Raw genomic sequence first — 11,264 nt, forward strand, 5'->3', positions numbered from 1 at the left:
CTCTTGATGCTGGACATAATGCTCCGCCGACCACTTCTGATGCTGGACATAATGCTCCGCCGAGCACTCTTGATGCTGGACATAATGCTCCGCCGACCACTTCTGATGCTGGACATAATGCTCCACCGACCACTCTTGATGCTGGACATAATGCTCCACCGACCACTCTTGATGCTGGACATAATGCTCCACCGACCACTCTTGATGCTGGACATAATGCTCCGCCGACCACTCTTGATGCTGGACATAATGCTCCGCCGACCACTCTTGATGCTGGACATAATGCTCCGCCGACCACTCTTGATGCTGGACATAATGCTCCGCCGACCACTCTTGATGCTGGACATAATGCTCCGCCGACCGCTCCTGATGCTGGACATAATGCTCCGCCGACCTCTCGTGAATATCCTCCGAGCACCATCAATACCCCGGGAGCTTTTCCTCACATTCAACTGTCCTCATTAAAGAACACCAAAATATTAATTGGATAACTATAAATTTGCTCTAGACTTAGGTAACAATTGGTTTGTGAACTGGATTATTGATTTATGAAACAAAATGTTTCAAAGGAAGAATAAACATTTATATATAAATGACTTTAGTTAGGTATAAAGAGGAGCCGCCTCACAGACCAACAGACCTTCTGAAAATCTCTTTATTTTTGTTTCTATGTTTTACTGTAATGAGTTCCCAGGAGCTTGGCTCCCCCTTGCTGATAATGATCAGCTGGGCTCAGAGAAGCCAAGTTGGAACAGGTAATAAACTGGTGACAGCCCACTAGAGCTGGTGACGCACCAGGAACACTGGTGACAGCCCACTAGAGCTAGTAACACACCAAGAACACTGGTGACAGTCTACTAGAGCTGGTGACACACCAAGAACACTGGTGACAGTCAACTAGAGCTGGTGACACACCAAGAACACTGGTGACAGTCCACTAGAGCTAGTGACACACCAAGAACACTGGTGACAGTCCACTAGAGCTGGTGACACACCAAGAACACTGGTGACAGCCCACTAGAGCTGGTGACACACCAAGAACACTGGTGACAGACCAATAGAGCTGGTGACACTCCAAGAACACTGGTGACAGTCCACTAGAGCTAGTGACACACCAAGAACACTGGTGACAGTCCACTAGAGCTGGTGACACACCAAGAACACTGGTGACAGTCCACTAGAGCTGGTGACACACCAAGAACACTGGTGACAGTCCACTAGAGCTAGTGACACACCAAGAACACTGGTGACAGTCCACTAGAGCTGGTGACACACCAAGAACACTGGTGACAGTCCACTAGAGCTAGTGACACACCAAGAACACTGGTGACAGTCCACTAGAGCTGGTGACACACCAAGAACACTGGTGACAGTCCACTAGAGCTGGTGACACACCAAGAACACTGGTGACAGACCAATAGAGCTGGTGACACTCCAAGAACACTGGTGACAGCCGACTAGAGCTGGTGACACACCAGGAACCCTGGTGACAGTCTACTAGAGCTGGTGACACACCAAGAACACTGGTGACAGCCCACTAGAGCTGGTGACAGTCCACTAGAGCTGGTGACACACCAAGAACACTGGTGACAGCCCACTAGAGCTGGTGACACACCAAGAACACTGGTGACAGTCTACTAGAGCTGGTGACACACCAAGAACACTGGTGACAGTCCACTAGAGCTGGTGACACACCACGAACACTGGTGACAGCCCACTAGAGCTGGTGACACACCAAGAACACTGGTGACAGTCTACTAGAGCTGGTGACACACCAAGAACACTGGTGACAGTCTACTAGAGCTGGTGACCCACCAAGAACACTGGTGACAGCCCACTAGAGCTGGTGACACACCAAGAACACTGGTGACAGTCTACTAGAGCTGGTGACACACCAAGAACACTGGTGACAGTCTACTAGAGCTGGTGACCCACCAAGAACACTGGTGACAGCCCACTAGAGCTGGTGACACACCAAGAACACTGGTGACAGCCCACTAGAGCTGGTGACACCAAGAACACTGGTGACAGTCTACTAGAGCTGGTGACACACCAAGAACACTGGTGACAGTCTACTAGAGCTGGTGACACACCAAGAACACTGGTGACAGTCTACTGGAGCTGGGGACAGCCCACTAGAGCTGGTGACACACAAAGAACACTGGTGACAGCCCACTAGAGCTGGTGACACACCAAGAACACTGGTGACAGTCTACTAGAGCTGGGGACAGCACACTAGAGCTGGTGACACAGCCAGAACACTGGTGACAGCCCACTAGAGCTGGTGACACACCAAGAACACTGGTGACAGCCCACTTGAGCTGGTGACACACCAAGAACACTGGTGACAGTCTACTAGAGCTGGTGACACACCAAGAACACTGGTGACAGCCGACTAGAGCTGGTGACACACCAGGAACCCTGGTGACAGTCTACTAGAGCTGGTGACACACCAAGAACACTGGTGACAGCCCACTAGAGCTGGTGACAGTCCACTAGAGCTGGTGACACACCAAGAACACTGGTGACAGCCCACTAGAGCTGGTGACACACCAAGAACACTGGTGACAGTCTACTAGAGCTGGTGACACACCAAGAACACTGGTGACAGTCCACTAGAGCTGGTGACACACCAAGAACACTGGTGACAGTCTACTAGAGCTGGTGACACACCAAGAACACTGGTGACAGTCCACAAGAGCTGGTGACACACCACGAACACTGGTGACAGCCCACTAGAGCTGGTGACACACCAAGAACACTGGTGACAGTCTACTAGAGCTGGTGACACACCAAGAACACTGGTGACAGTCTACTAGAGCTGGTGACCCACCAAGAAAATTGGTGACAGCCCACTAGAGCTGGTGACACACCAAGAACACTGGTGACAGCCCACTAGAGCTGGTGACACCAAGAACACTGGTGACAGTCTACTAGAGCTGGTGACACACCAAGAACACTGGTGACAGTCTACTAGAGCTGGTGACACACCAAGAACACTGGTGACAGTCTACTGGAGCTGGGGACAGCCCACTAGAGCTGGTGACACACAAAGAACACTGGTGACAGCCCACTAGAGCTGGTGACACACCAAGAACACTGGTGACAGTCTACTAGAGCTGGGGACAGCACACTAGAGCTGGTGACACAGCCAGAACACTGGTGACAGCCCACTAGAGCTGGTGACACACCAAGAACACTGGTGACAGCCCACTTGAGCTGGTGACACACCAAGAACACTGGTGAGAGTCCACTAGAGCTGGTGACACACTAAGAACACTGGTGACAGTCCACTAGAGCTGGTGACACACCAGCTACACTGGTGACAGCCCACTAGAGCTGGTGACACACCAAGAACACTGGTGACAGCCCACTAGAGCTGGTGACACACTAAGAACACTGGTGACAGTCCACTAGAGCTGGTGACACACCAAGAACACTGGTGACAGTCCACTAGAGCTGGTGACACATCAAGAACACTGGTGACAACCAATGTCCTTATTGTATCACCAGCTGTAATGACATCCGTCAATTTGCAAACCCATCAAGTAAACAATCCAACCACTCACCAACGCATTCATCCACCATCATCTTCCTTCACCAGATCATTCATATTCTTTCACAACAACCTATTCATCCACAAACCCATCCATTCATCAATCCCATCCATTTATCAACCAATTCATTCATCAATCCACCCACTTATCAACCAATCCATCCATCAACCCTCCATTCACAACTAGATTTATTCACCAATTTATCCATTCAACATTCTATTCAATCAGCAACCCATTCAACTACTCACCACCTTATCCATTTACCGACCCATTCATTCATCAACCCATTTATCAACAAATTTATCCATACATCAACCCTTCCATTCAACACCTCATCCATCACCCCTTCCATTCAACACCTCATCCATCACCCCTTCCATTCAACACCTCAACCATCACCCCTTCCATTCAACACCTCATCCATCACCCCTTCCATTCAACACCTCATCCATCACCCCTTCCATTCAACACCTCATCCATCACCCCTTCCATTCAACACCTCATCCATCACCCCTTCCATTTAACACCTCATCCATCACCCCTTCCATTCAACACTTCATCCATCACTCCCTTCCATTCAACACCTCATCCATCACCCCTTCCATTCAACACCTCATCCATCACCCCTTCCATTCAACACCTCATCCATCACCCCTTCCATTCAACACCTCATCCATCACCCCTTCCATTCAACACCTCATCCATCACCCCTTCCATTCAACACCTCATCCATCACCCCTTCTATTCAACATCTCATCCATTCACCAACTCATCCATTCATCATCCCATCCATGTACCAGCCCCATCCATATTCAATCTCTTACATATACCAACTTATTCATCCATCCACCAATCCGTCAATTACCAAACCCAACTATTCACCAACCGCACTATCCACCAATCCATCTATCAACTAACCCATGTATTCATGAAACTATCCATTCACCAACCTATTCATTCGTCATCCAATCGATGGTCCAATCATATTATCCAATCATCAAACCCAACCATACTCATTGGTCTACCCAGGATGGACCCCAGGACGGACGGACCCCACTGGACCCCAGGTCGTCTTGCAGGTGACCCCAGACGACACAGTAAAGATGGAACAACGACTCCAGTCTGTCCCACCAACATTGGGTTGCCCACGATGGACCCCATGACGGACGGACACTAGTGGACCCTAGGTCACTTGTCTACAGAAGAGAGAAGAAAGAAGAGAGAACAGGGAAGAGGAAGAGATATTGAGTCCATGTTAAGACATGATGCCTAGTGTCCCTTGCTGGTGACAGCAGCATTACGAGCCAGTAAACAGGTTCTCAACTCGTCCTCTTAAAAATAACGATGCTTTTCGCTCCCCACCATGGTGGGGATGGGATTTGGGGGGACGATGGGGGGGGGAGTGAAATGTTACCCCCCCCCCCCTTGTCCCTCGGGAACTAAACCTGGTTCCCGCCAGACAATAGCACTGACATGCTACTCTGGCCTCAGTCGAGAGGGACTATGGCAGACAGTGTGGTAATGTGAGCAGACCTGGGAAAAGAAACATTCATAACTCATGTCTGGTGGAGACCTGGATCTGCCCTGGAGGTTTTAAGAAGGATAACTCCCCCCAGGGTAGGTAAAGGTACGTCACTCTTGACCAAGCACATACATTATAATTCTTTGCCTCTACCTATTAACTCAGATGACAGTTTAGTGCAGTTATTGTGCGCTCACGTGCGCGCGAGATCTGGTGACCATAGGGTGACCAGGCCTAACTTGGCTACTATATAAGGATGACAAAAGGTCATCCTCCTCCTTTGATTGAGCATCAGGAATAACCATTCTCTCAACTCTCTCGGGTGCTGGGATTACTAAGGTAATTCCAGTTCTTCTCTTGCCACATAAAGTTTCAATTTATTGATGGATGCTTCTTTCAGTCTGGTATTCAAATATACCCTTGATTAGGAAATTTACTGGGCCTGTAGCGAGGTAATCTTATACTCGCTCCATTATCTCTTTATCTTTATCTTAATAGCATAACTAATTAGCACTAATTACAGAAGCTACAATCCTTTCCCCAAGTACAGGTAATACTCTGCTCATCTTGTTGGAGGGAGCTGAGGTGTAGTCACCATATCAGCAAGCGATATGAGCAATAGCGGAGAGTATAATTTCCACAGTCAACAATGTAGCACTCGGCGTGTACAGTTCTAATCGACCCAAGACGATACAGCTTCGACACAGAGCAGACAGCAGACTACGACCGCATCGAGCTACAACGCTCTCGTTCCCCGAGTTCAGACACTCGCAATTCCCAATCGAGCCGCCATGTTCTAGCTCCCTAAGTTCAGACACTCGCAATTCCCAATCGAGCCGCCATGTTCTAGCTCCCTAAGTTCAGACACTTGCAATTCCCAATCGAGCCGCCATGCTCTCGTTCCCCGAGTTCAGACACTCGCAATTCCCAATCGAGCTGCCATGCTCTCGCTCCCTGAATTCAGACACTCACAATTCCCAATCGAGCAGCCACGCTTTCCCACATAAAGCTCCGCGACTCCGGCCTCACTCAGCTCTCTGCTCTGCTCCAAGCTCCGTCTGAACATTTACGACAATGCCACCAACCGACTACTGTAATCAAGACTACTAAATAAATATGAAAACTCACTAAACAATGTGTATCTAATCTACCCATCAACGTAACATAAACGTACGTTACAGCCCTAGTTTCTTAATCACTCTATAAGGGCCTCGCCATCTAACTGCTAACTTCCTACTCTCATTGGCGGGCGCTGGCTCATTCAATCGCATCATGAGGCTCCCCTCCTTCACTGTTAATGGTTATACCTGCCTACCACAATAATGGGCGTACCGTGTCCTTGCTTTCGTTGATGCTTCAGCTGCTATCCTCCATGCATTCTTCATCTTGGTGAGGATTTCTGAAGGGTAATCCTCTCCATAAATAATAATATGACTGTTAAGCAGACCAGACGCAAAATTACACGAATGTCCAGTGAACAGCAAGAGTGGTTGAGTATTTATTGACTGGTGCACTGCGGTGTTTGTTGCAAATTGAATAAAAGGCAACTGTTCATCCCAAGTGGCCGGATCATTCTCTTCTAAAATGGCAAGCATATCCTTCACCGTTCTATTGGTTCGTTCCACCATGCCGTTCGTTTGGGGATGGTATACTGCTGTTAGCGCTGTTGTTGTTTCTAAGAGTTTACATACCTCCTGAAATAACGTACCAACAAAATCCTGTCCCCTGACAGATACTAGAACTTTAGGTGGTCCGAACACCGTATCAAGCCTATCTAGAAATTCATCTGCCACTGTTTGGGGGTCTTTCCTAGAAGGGGCTACCAGAGTGGTATACCTGGACCACTCTGGTAGCCCACTAAAACTAGCTCATATCTGTTGCCTGAGTTGTTGCTGTGTAAATCAATTAAAGCAGCCCCCACCCAATCCAAGGGTTCGGCTGTCTCTGAGAACTCCTGGAGTGGGGCTTGTACTTTAGGAGTACCTTTGCGTCTTTGACAGTTCCCGCATGACGTCACATACCTAATTATATGTGATAATTACCCTGGGAAATATAACAATGGCTTAGCCTTTGTGTATGTTTTGTATACTCCCGGGAGACCTGCAATCTTTGACGCATGCGCAAGTTTTAATACTGAAGGCTTAATGCGTTGGGGATAACTAGCTGAAAAAACGCCCTGTCTTTCTGAGGATTTGCATGGTACAACACGATGGTTCCTATATAAAAGGGGTGACGCCAAGGAAAATAAGACTCGCATTCCTACAAAAAAAGACCACTTCTTTGAGTGTAAATTCATTTAAAGAGGAACTTTATTTTCTCGGAAGGTATTTCCCACCTTCCAGATGTTCAATGATTTCCTTCCATCGCTGATCCTTGATCTGAAGTCCTCTTATTTTATCGCTCTGATGATGTTTGGTGCAATTGGGAGTTGTTTGGATCACAAGTATGGCGTCTATGCTTAGATGGACTAGTGCATCTGCACGCTCCGGGCGTCATGTGCTATGGTTCAGGTGAGTCTGACGCACGACCACGGCGTCCTCCTCCTCCTCCTCCCGTCGAGAATAGTCATGCCACTCACCAATACATTCATTAACATTATGCCATTGGTCATGCCATTCACAAGTACATTCATTAACCTCCCATCCATTAACAATCTCATCCAGTCACCATGCAATCCATTTACCATGCAATCCATTCACCATCCCACCCATTCACAATCCCATCCATTAACCATCTCATCCATCCACCATGCCGTCCGTTCACTACCCCATCCATTCATCATCTCCTCCATTCACCATCCGATTCATTTACAATTCTATGCATTCACTATCCCATAAATTCAGCATTCCATCCATTCACCATTCCATCAATCCATCACATCATATATCCACCATCTCGTCCATTCACAATTCCCACCATTTACCATCCCATCCATTTAAAATTCTGTCTATTCACCATTCTATCGATTCTCTATTCCATGCATTAACAATTCTTTCCATTCACCATCCATTCACCATCCCATCCATTCTCCATTCCATGCATTAACAATTCTGTCCATTCACCATCCCATCCATTCACAATCCCCTCCATTCACATTCCAATCCATGCACTATCTCATTACCATAACTGCACTAGTTATTCACTATCCCATCTATTCAAAATCCCTTTCATTCATCATCATATCCTTTCACCATCCCATCCATTGACTATCCTATCCATTGACTATCCCATCCATTGACTATCCCGTCCATTGACTATCCCGTCCATTGACTATCCCATCCATTGACTATCCCATCCTTAGACCATCCTATCTCTACAGCAATAGGCATCCGTGTTAGTAAACACCCACATAGTGAACCTCTGTGGACTTAAAGCGGGTATTTAGCGAGTGTCAAATGCTGGTGACTCTGGATTTTTACTTCGTCTGGGTGGAGTTCCTCATTTTGTACAAAAAGGTTAGAGGGTTATGATCTGTGAACACAAGAACAGGTCTCGCCCCTCCTCCCACGTACACATCGAAGTGCTTCAGGGCCATAACTAGCGCCAATGCCTCTTTCTCAACGGTACTATAGGCCTGCTGGTATTTCACAAACTTCTTAGAGTAGAAAGCTACTGGCCTATGTATCTCACTCCTCTCTTGAGCCAACATGGCCCCTATCCCAACGTCGCTGGCGTCCACGTACAGGATGAATCTGGCTGAGAAATCTGGGGATATTAATACCGGGGCCTCCGTCAACAGTTTCTTGGTCTTCTCAAAAGACTCTTGGCAGGCCTCTCCCCATCTCCATCGCACATTCTTGGAGAGTAGCTTGGTCAAGGGATGCGCTACCGTGGAAAAATTCCTGCAGAACCCACGGTAGTATCCTATCATCCCGAGATACCTTAACAACTCTTTACGCGTTCTGGGCATGGGGTATTCCTTAATGGCTGACACTTTGTGATCTACAGGGGTTACTTCTCCTTGGCCGATGATAAAGCCAAGGTACTCTAAGTGGGCCTTCCCAAACTCGCTCTCGGCTAAGTTTACAGTTAAATTAGCCTCCTCTAGCCTCCTGAACAATTCTTTGAGTCTTTCCAGGTGTGTCTTCCAATCGTCGGCGTACACAACGATGTCATCGATGTACACTGTGCAGCCTTCGGCCCCCTAAGCAACTCATTCATCATGCGCTGGAAACCGCTACCGCTGTTTTTCATTCCGAAGGGTAACACCTTGTATTGGTACAGCCCGTCCGGTGTTGCGAAAGCTGATATTTTCCTGGCCGCGGGTGTCAATGAGATCTGGTAGTACCCCTTGAGCAGATCGACCTTGGATACGTACCTCGCACTGCCCACCTGGTCGATGCAATCGCTCACCCTTGGCATGGGGTGAGAATCTGCCACAGTGATGGAGTTCACCTTTCTGTAGTCTGTACAAAAGCGGAAGGTACCATCGCTTTTCTTCACTAACAAGCATGGGGAACTCCACTCACTGTTGCTAGGCTCTGCAAGGTCGTTCTCAAGGAGATACTCCACCTCCTTCCTCATCAGCTCTCGCTTCTCCGGGCTTACTCTATACGCGCTTTGCTTGACAGGCCTGGCGTCCCTCACCTCCACCTCGTGCGTTACACTCTTGTGTCGTCGGGGCACGTCGGTAAAGAGAGAGGCATTCTCCCTTAGTAGGTTCGTCAGGTCCGCGCTCTGTTGCCCTTCCAGGTGTTGTAGCTTGTCCTCGATCTTCGCCAAACTCTCCGTATTGGTGAGACGCGTGCTGTCCGCCCTGGACCACTTTCTTTCCTCCTCTGGAAGTTCCTGGTCCACTTGCATGCACAAAATCATCTTCTGCTGGGGGTCTTGAGACATCGTTCCGTCCTGCTCGGCGGATCCTCCAACCTCAGGGAAGAAAGGCTTCAGGTGGTCTACATGACACACCTGTTTTTTGCGGGGTCTATCCGGCTTACCGATTTCATACGTTACAGGACCCAACCGCCGTAGCACCTGGTATGGTCCCTCGAACCACGACTCGGTCACTCTACTCTTACCCGGCAGCAATACCATCACCTGGGACCCATCCTGGAACTCCCTCGGCGAAGCTCTCTTGTTGTACCATTCCGACATCTTACGCTGCGCCTCCATCAGATGTTTCCCAGCTAGTTCCTTTGCTAGAGTGAGACGCTCCTTGAACTTTTGAACGTATTCATTGACCGTTCCCACGGTCACTCCTGGTGTCCATTGTTCCTTCAGCATGGACAGAGGACTTCGCACCTCGTGTCCATACACCAGCTGGAAAGGTGAGAAACCTAACGATTCTACCACCACGTTACGTATGGCAAACAACGCGGGGTATACTGCCTCATCCCACTCAGCCCCCTGTTCTGCGCAGAACACTCTCAGAACGGTCTTCAATGTGGAGTGAAACCTTTCGATCGCCCCTTGCGACTGCGGTCGGTAGGGCGACGACCGAATCTGAGTCACTCCCCAACCTGTCACTGTCTGTCTGAACCACTTAGACTGGAATATACTTCCACAGTCCGTCTGAATTTCTCTGGGCATCCCCACCCAAGAGAAAAATCGCTGTAGCTGCCCGGCTACTCCTCTCGACGTCAAACGTCGCATCGGGATGGCTTCTGGAAATCTGGTGGACGCACACATGATCGTCATCAGGTAGGTATTCCCTCGTTTCGTCCGTGGCAACGGTCCCACCCAGTCGACCAACAGACGCTCGAATGCAGGCCCAAACGCAGGAACAGGGACCAACGGGGCCTTCAGTATCGCGGGTTGGCTCTTCCCTGCCCTCTGGCAAGGTAAGCACGTCTTACAATATCGCCTCACATCGGCGTCCATACTTGGCCAGTAGAAATGATCTCTGATCTTTCGCAGCGTCTTGGTCACCCCCAGGTGACCTGCAGAGTCCACAGAGTGCGACAGATCCAACACAGCCGCTTTGCACTGGCCCGGCAACACAACCTGGTGTCTTGTACCTAGAGACTCTTCTCCGGCCTCCATCCTCACAGGCCTCCACTGTCTCATCAGCATGCCGTTCCGTATGTAAAAATGAGTGGACCTCTCAGGACCAACACGTCCTCCTTTGGCCTCATGAATTAATTCGGGGAACTCTATCTGCTGCAACTCTCCTAGACGAGTGCGGTCTACCCCTAGAGAACTGGTGAGGGTCACCTGTAACTCATCATCTGGGCTGCCTTCGCCCT

This window comes from Procambarus clarkii, unplaced genomic scaffold, assembly GCF_040958095.1.
Source record: "Procambarus clarkii isolate CNS0578487 unplaced genomic scaffold, FALCON_Pclarkii_2.0 HiC_scaffold_334, whole genome shotgun sequence".
In the NCBI taxonomy this organism is placed as follows: domain Eukaryota; kingdom Metazoa; phylum Arthropoda; class Malacostraca; order Decapoda; family Cambaridae; genus Procambarus; species Procambarus clarkii.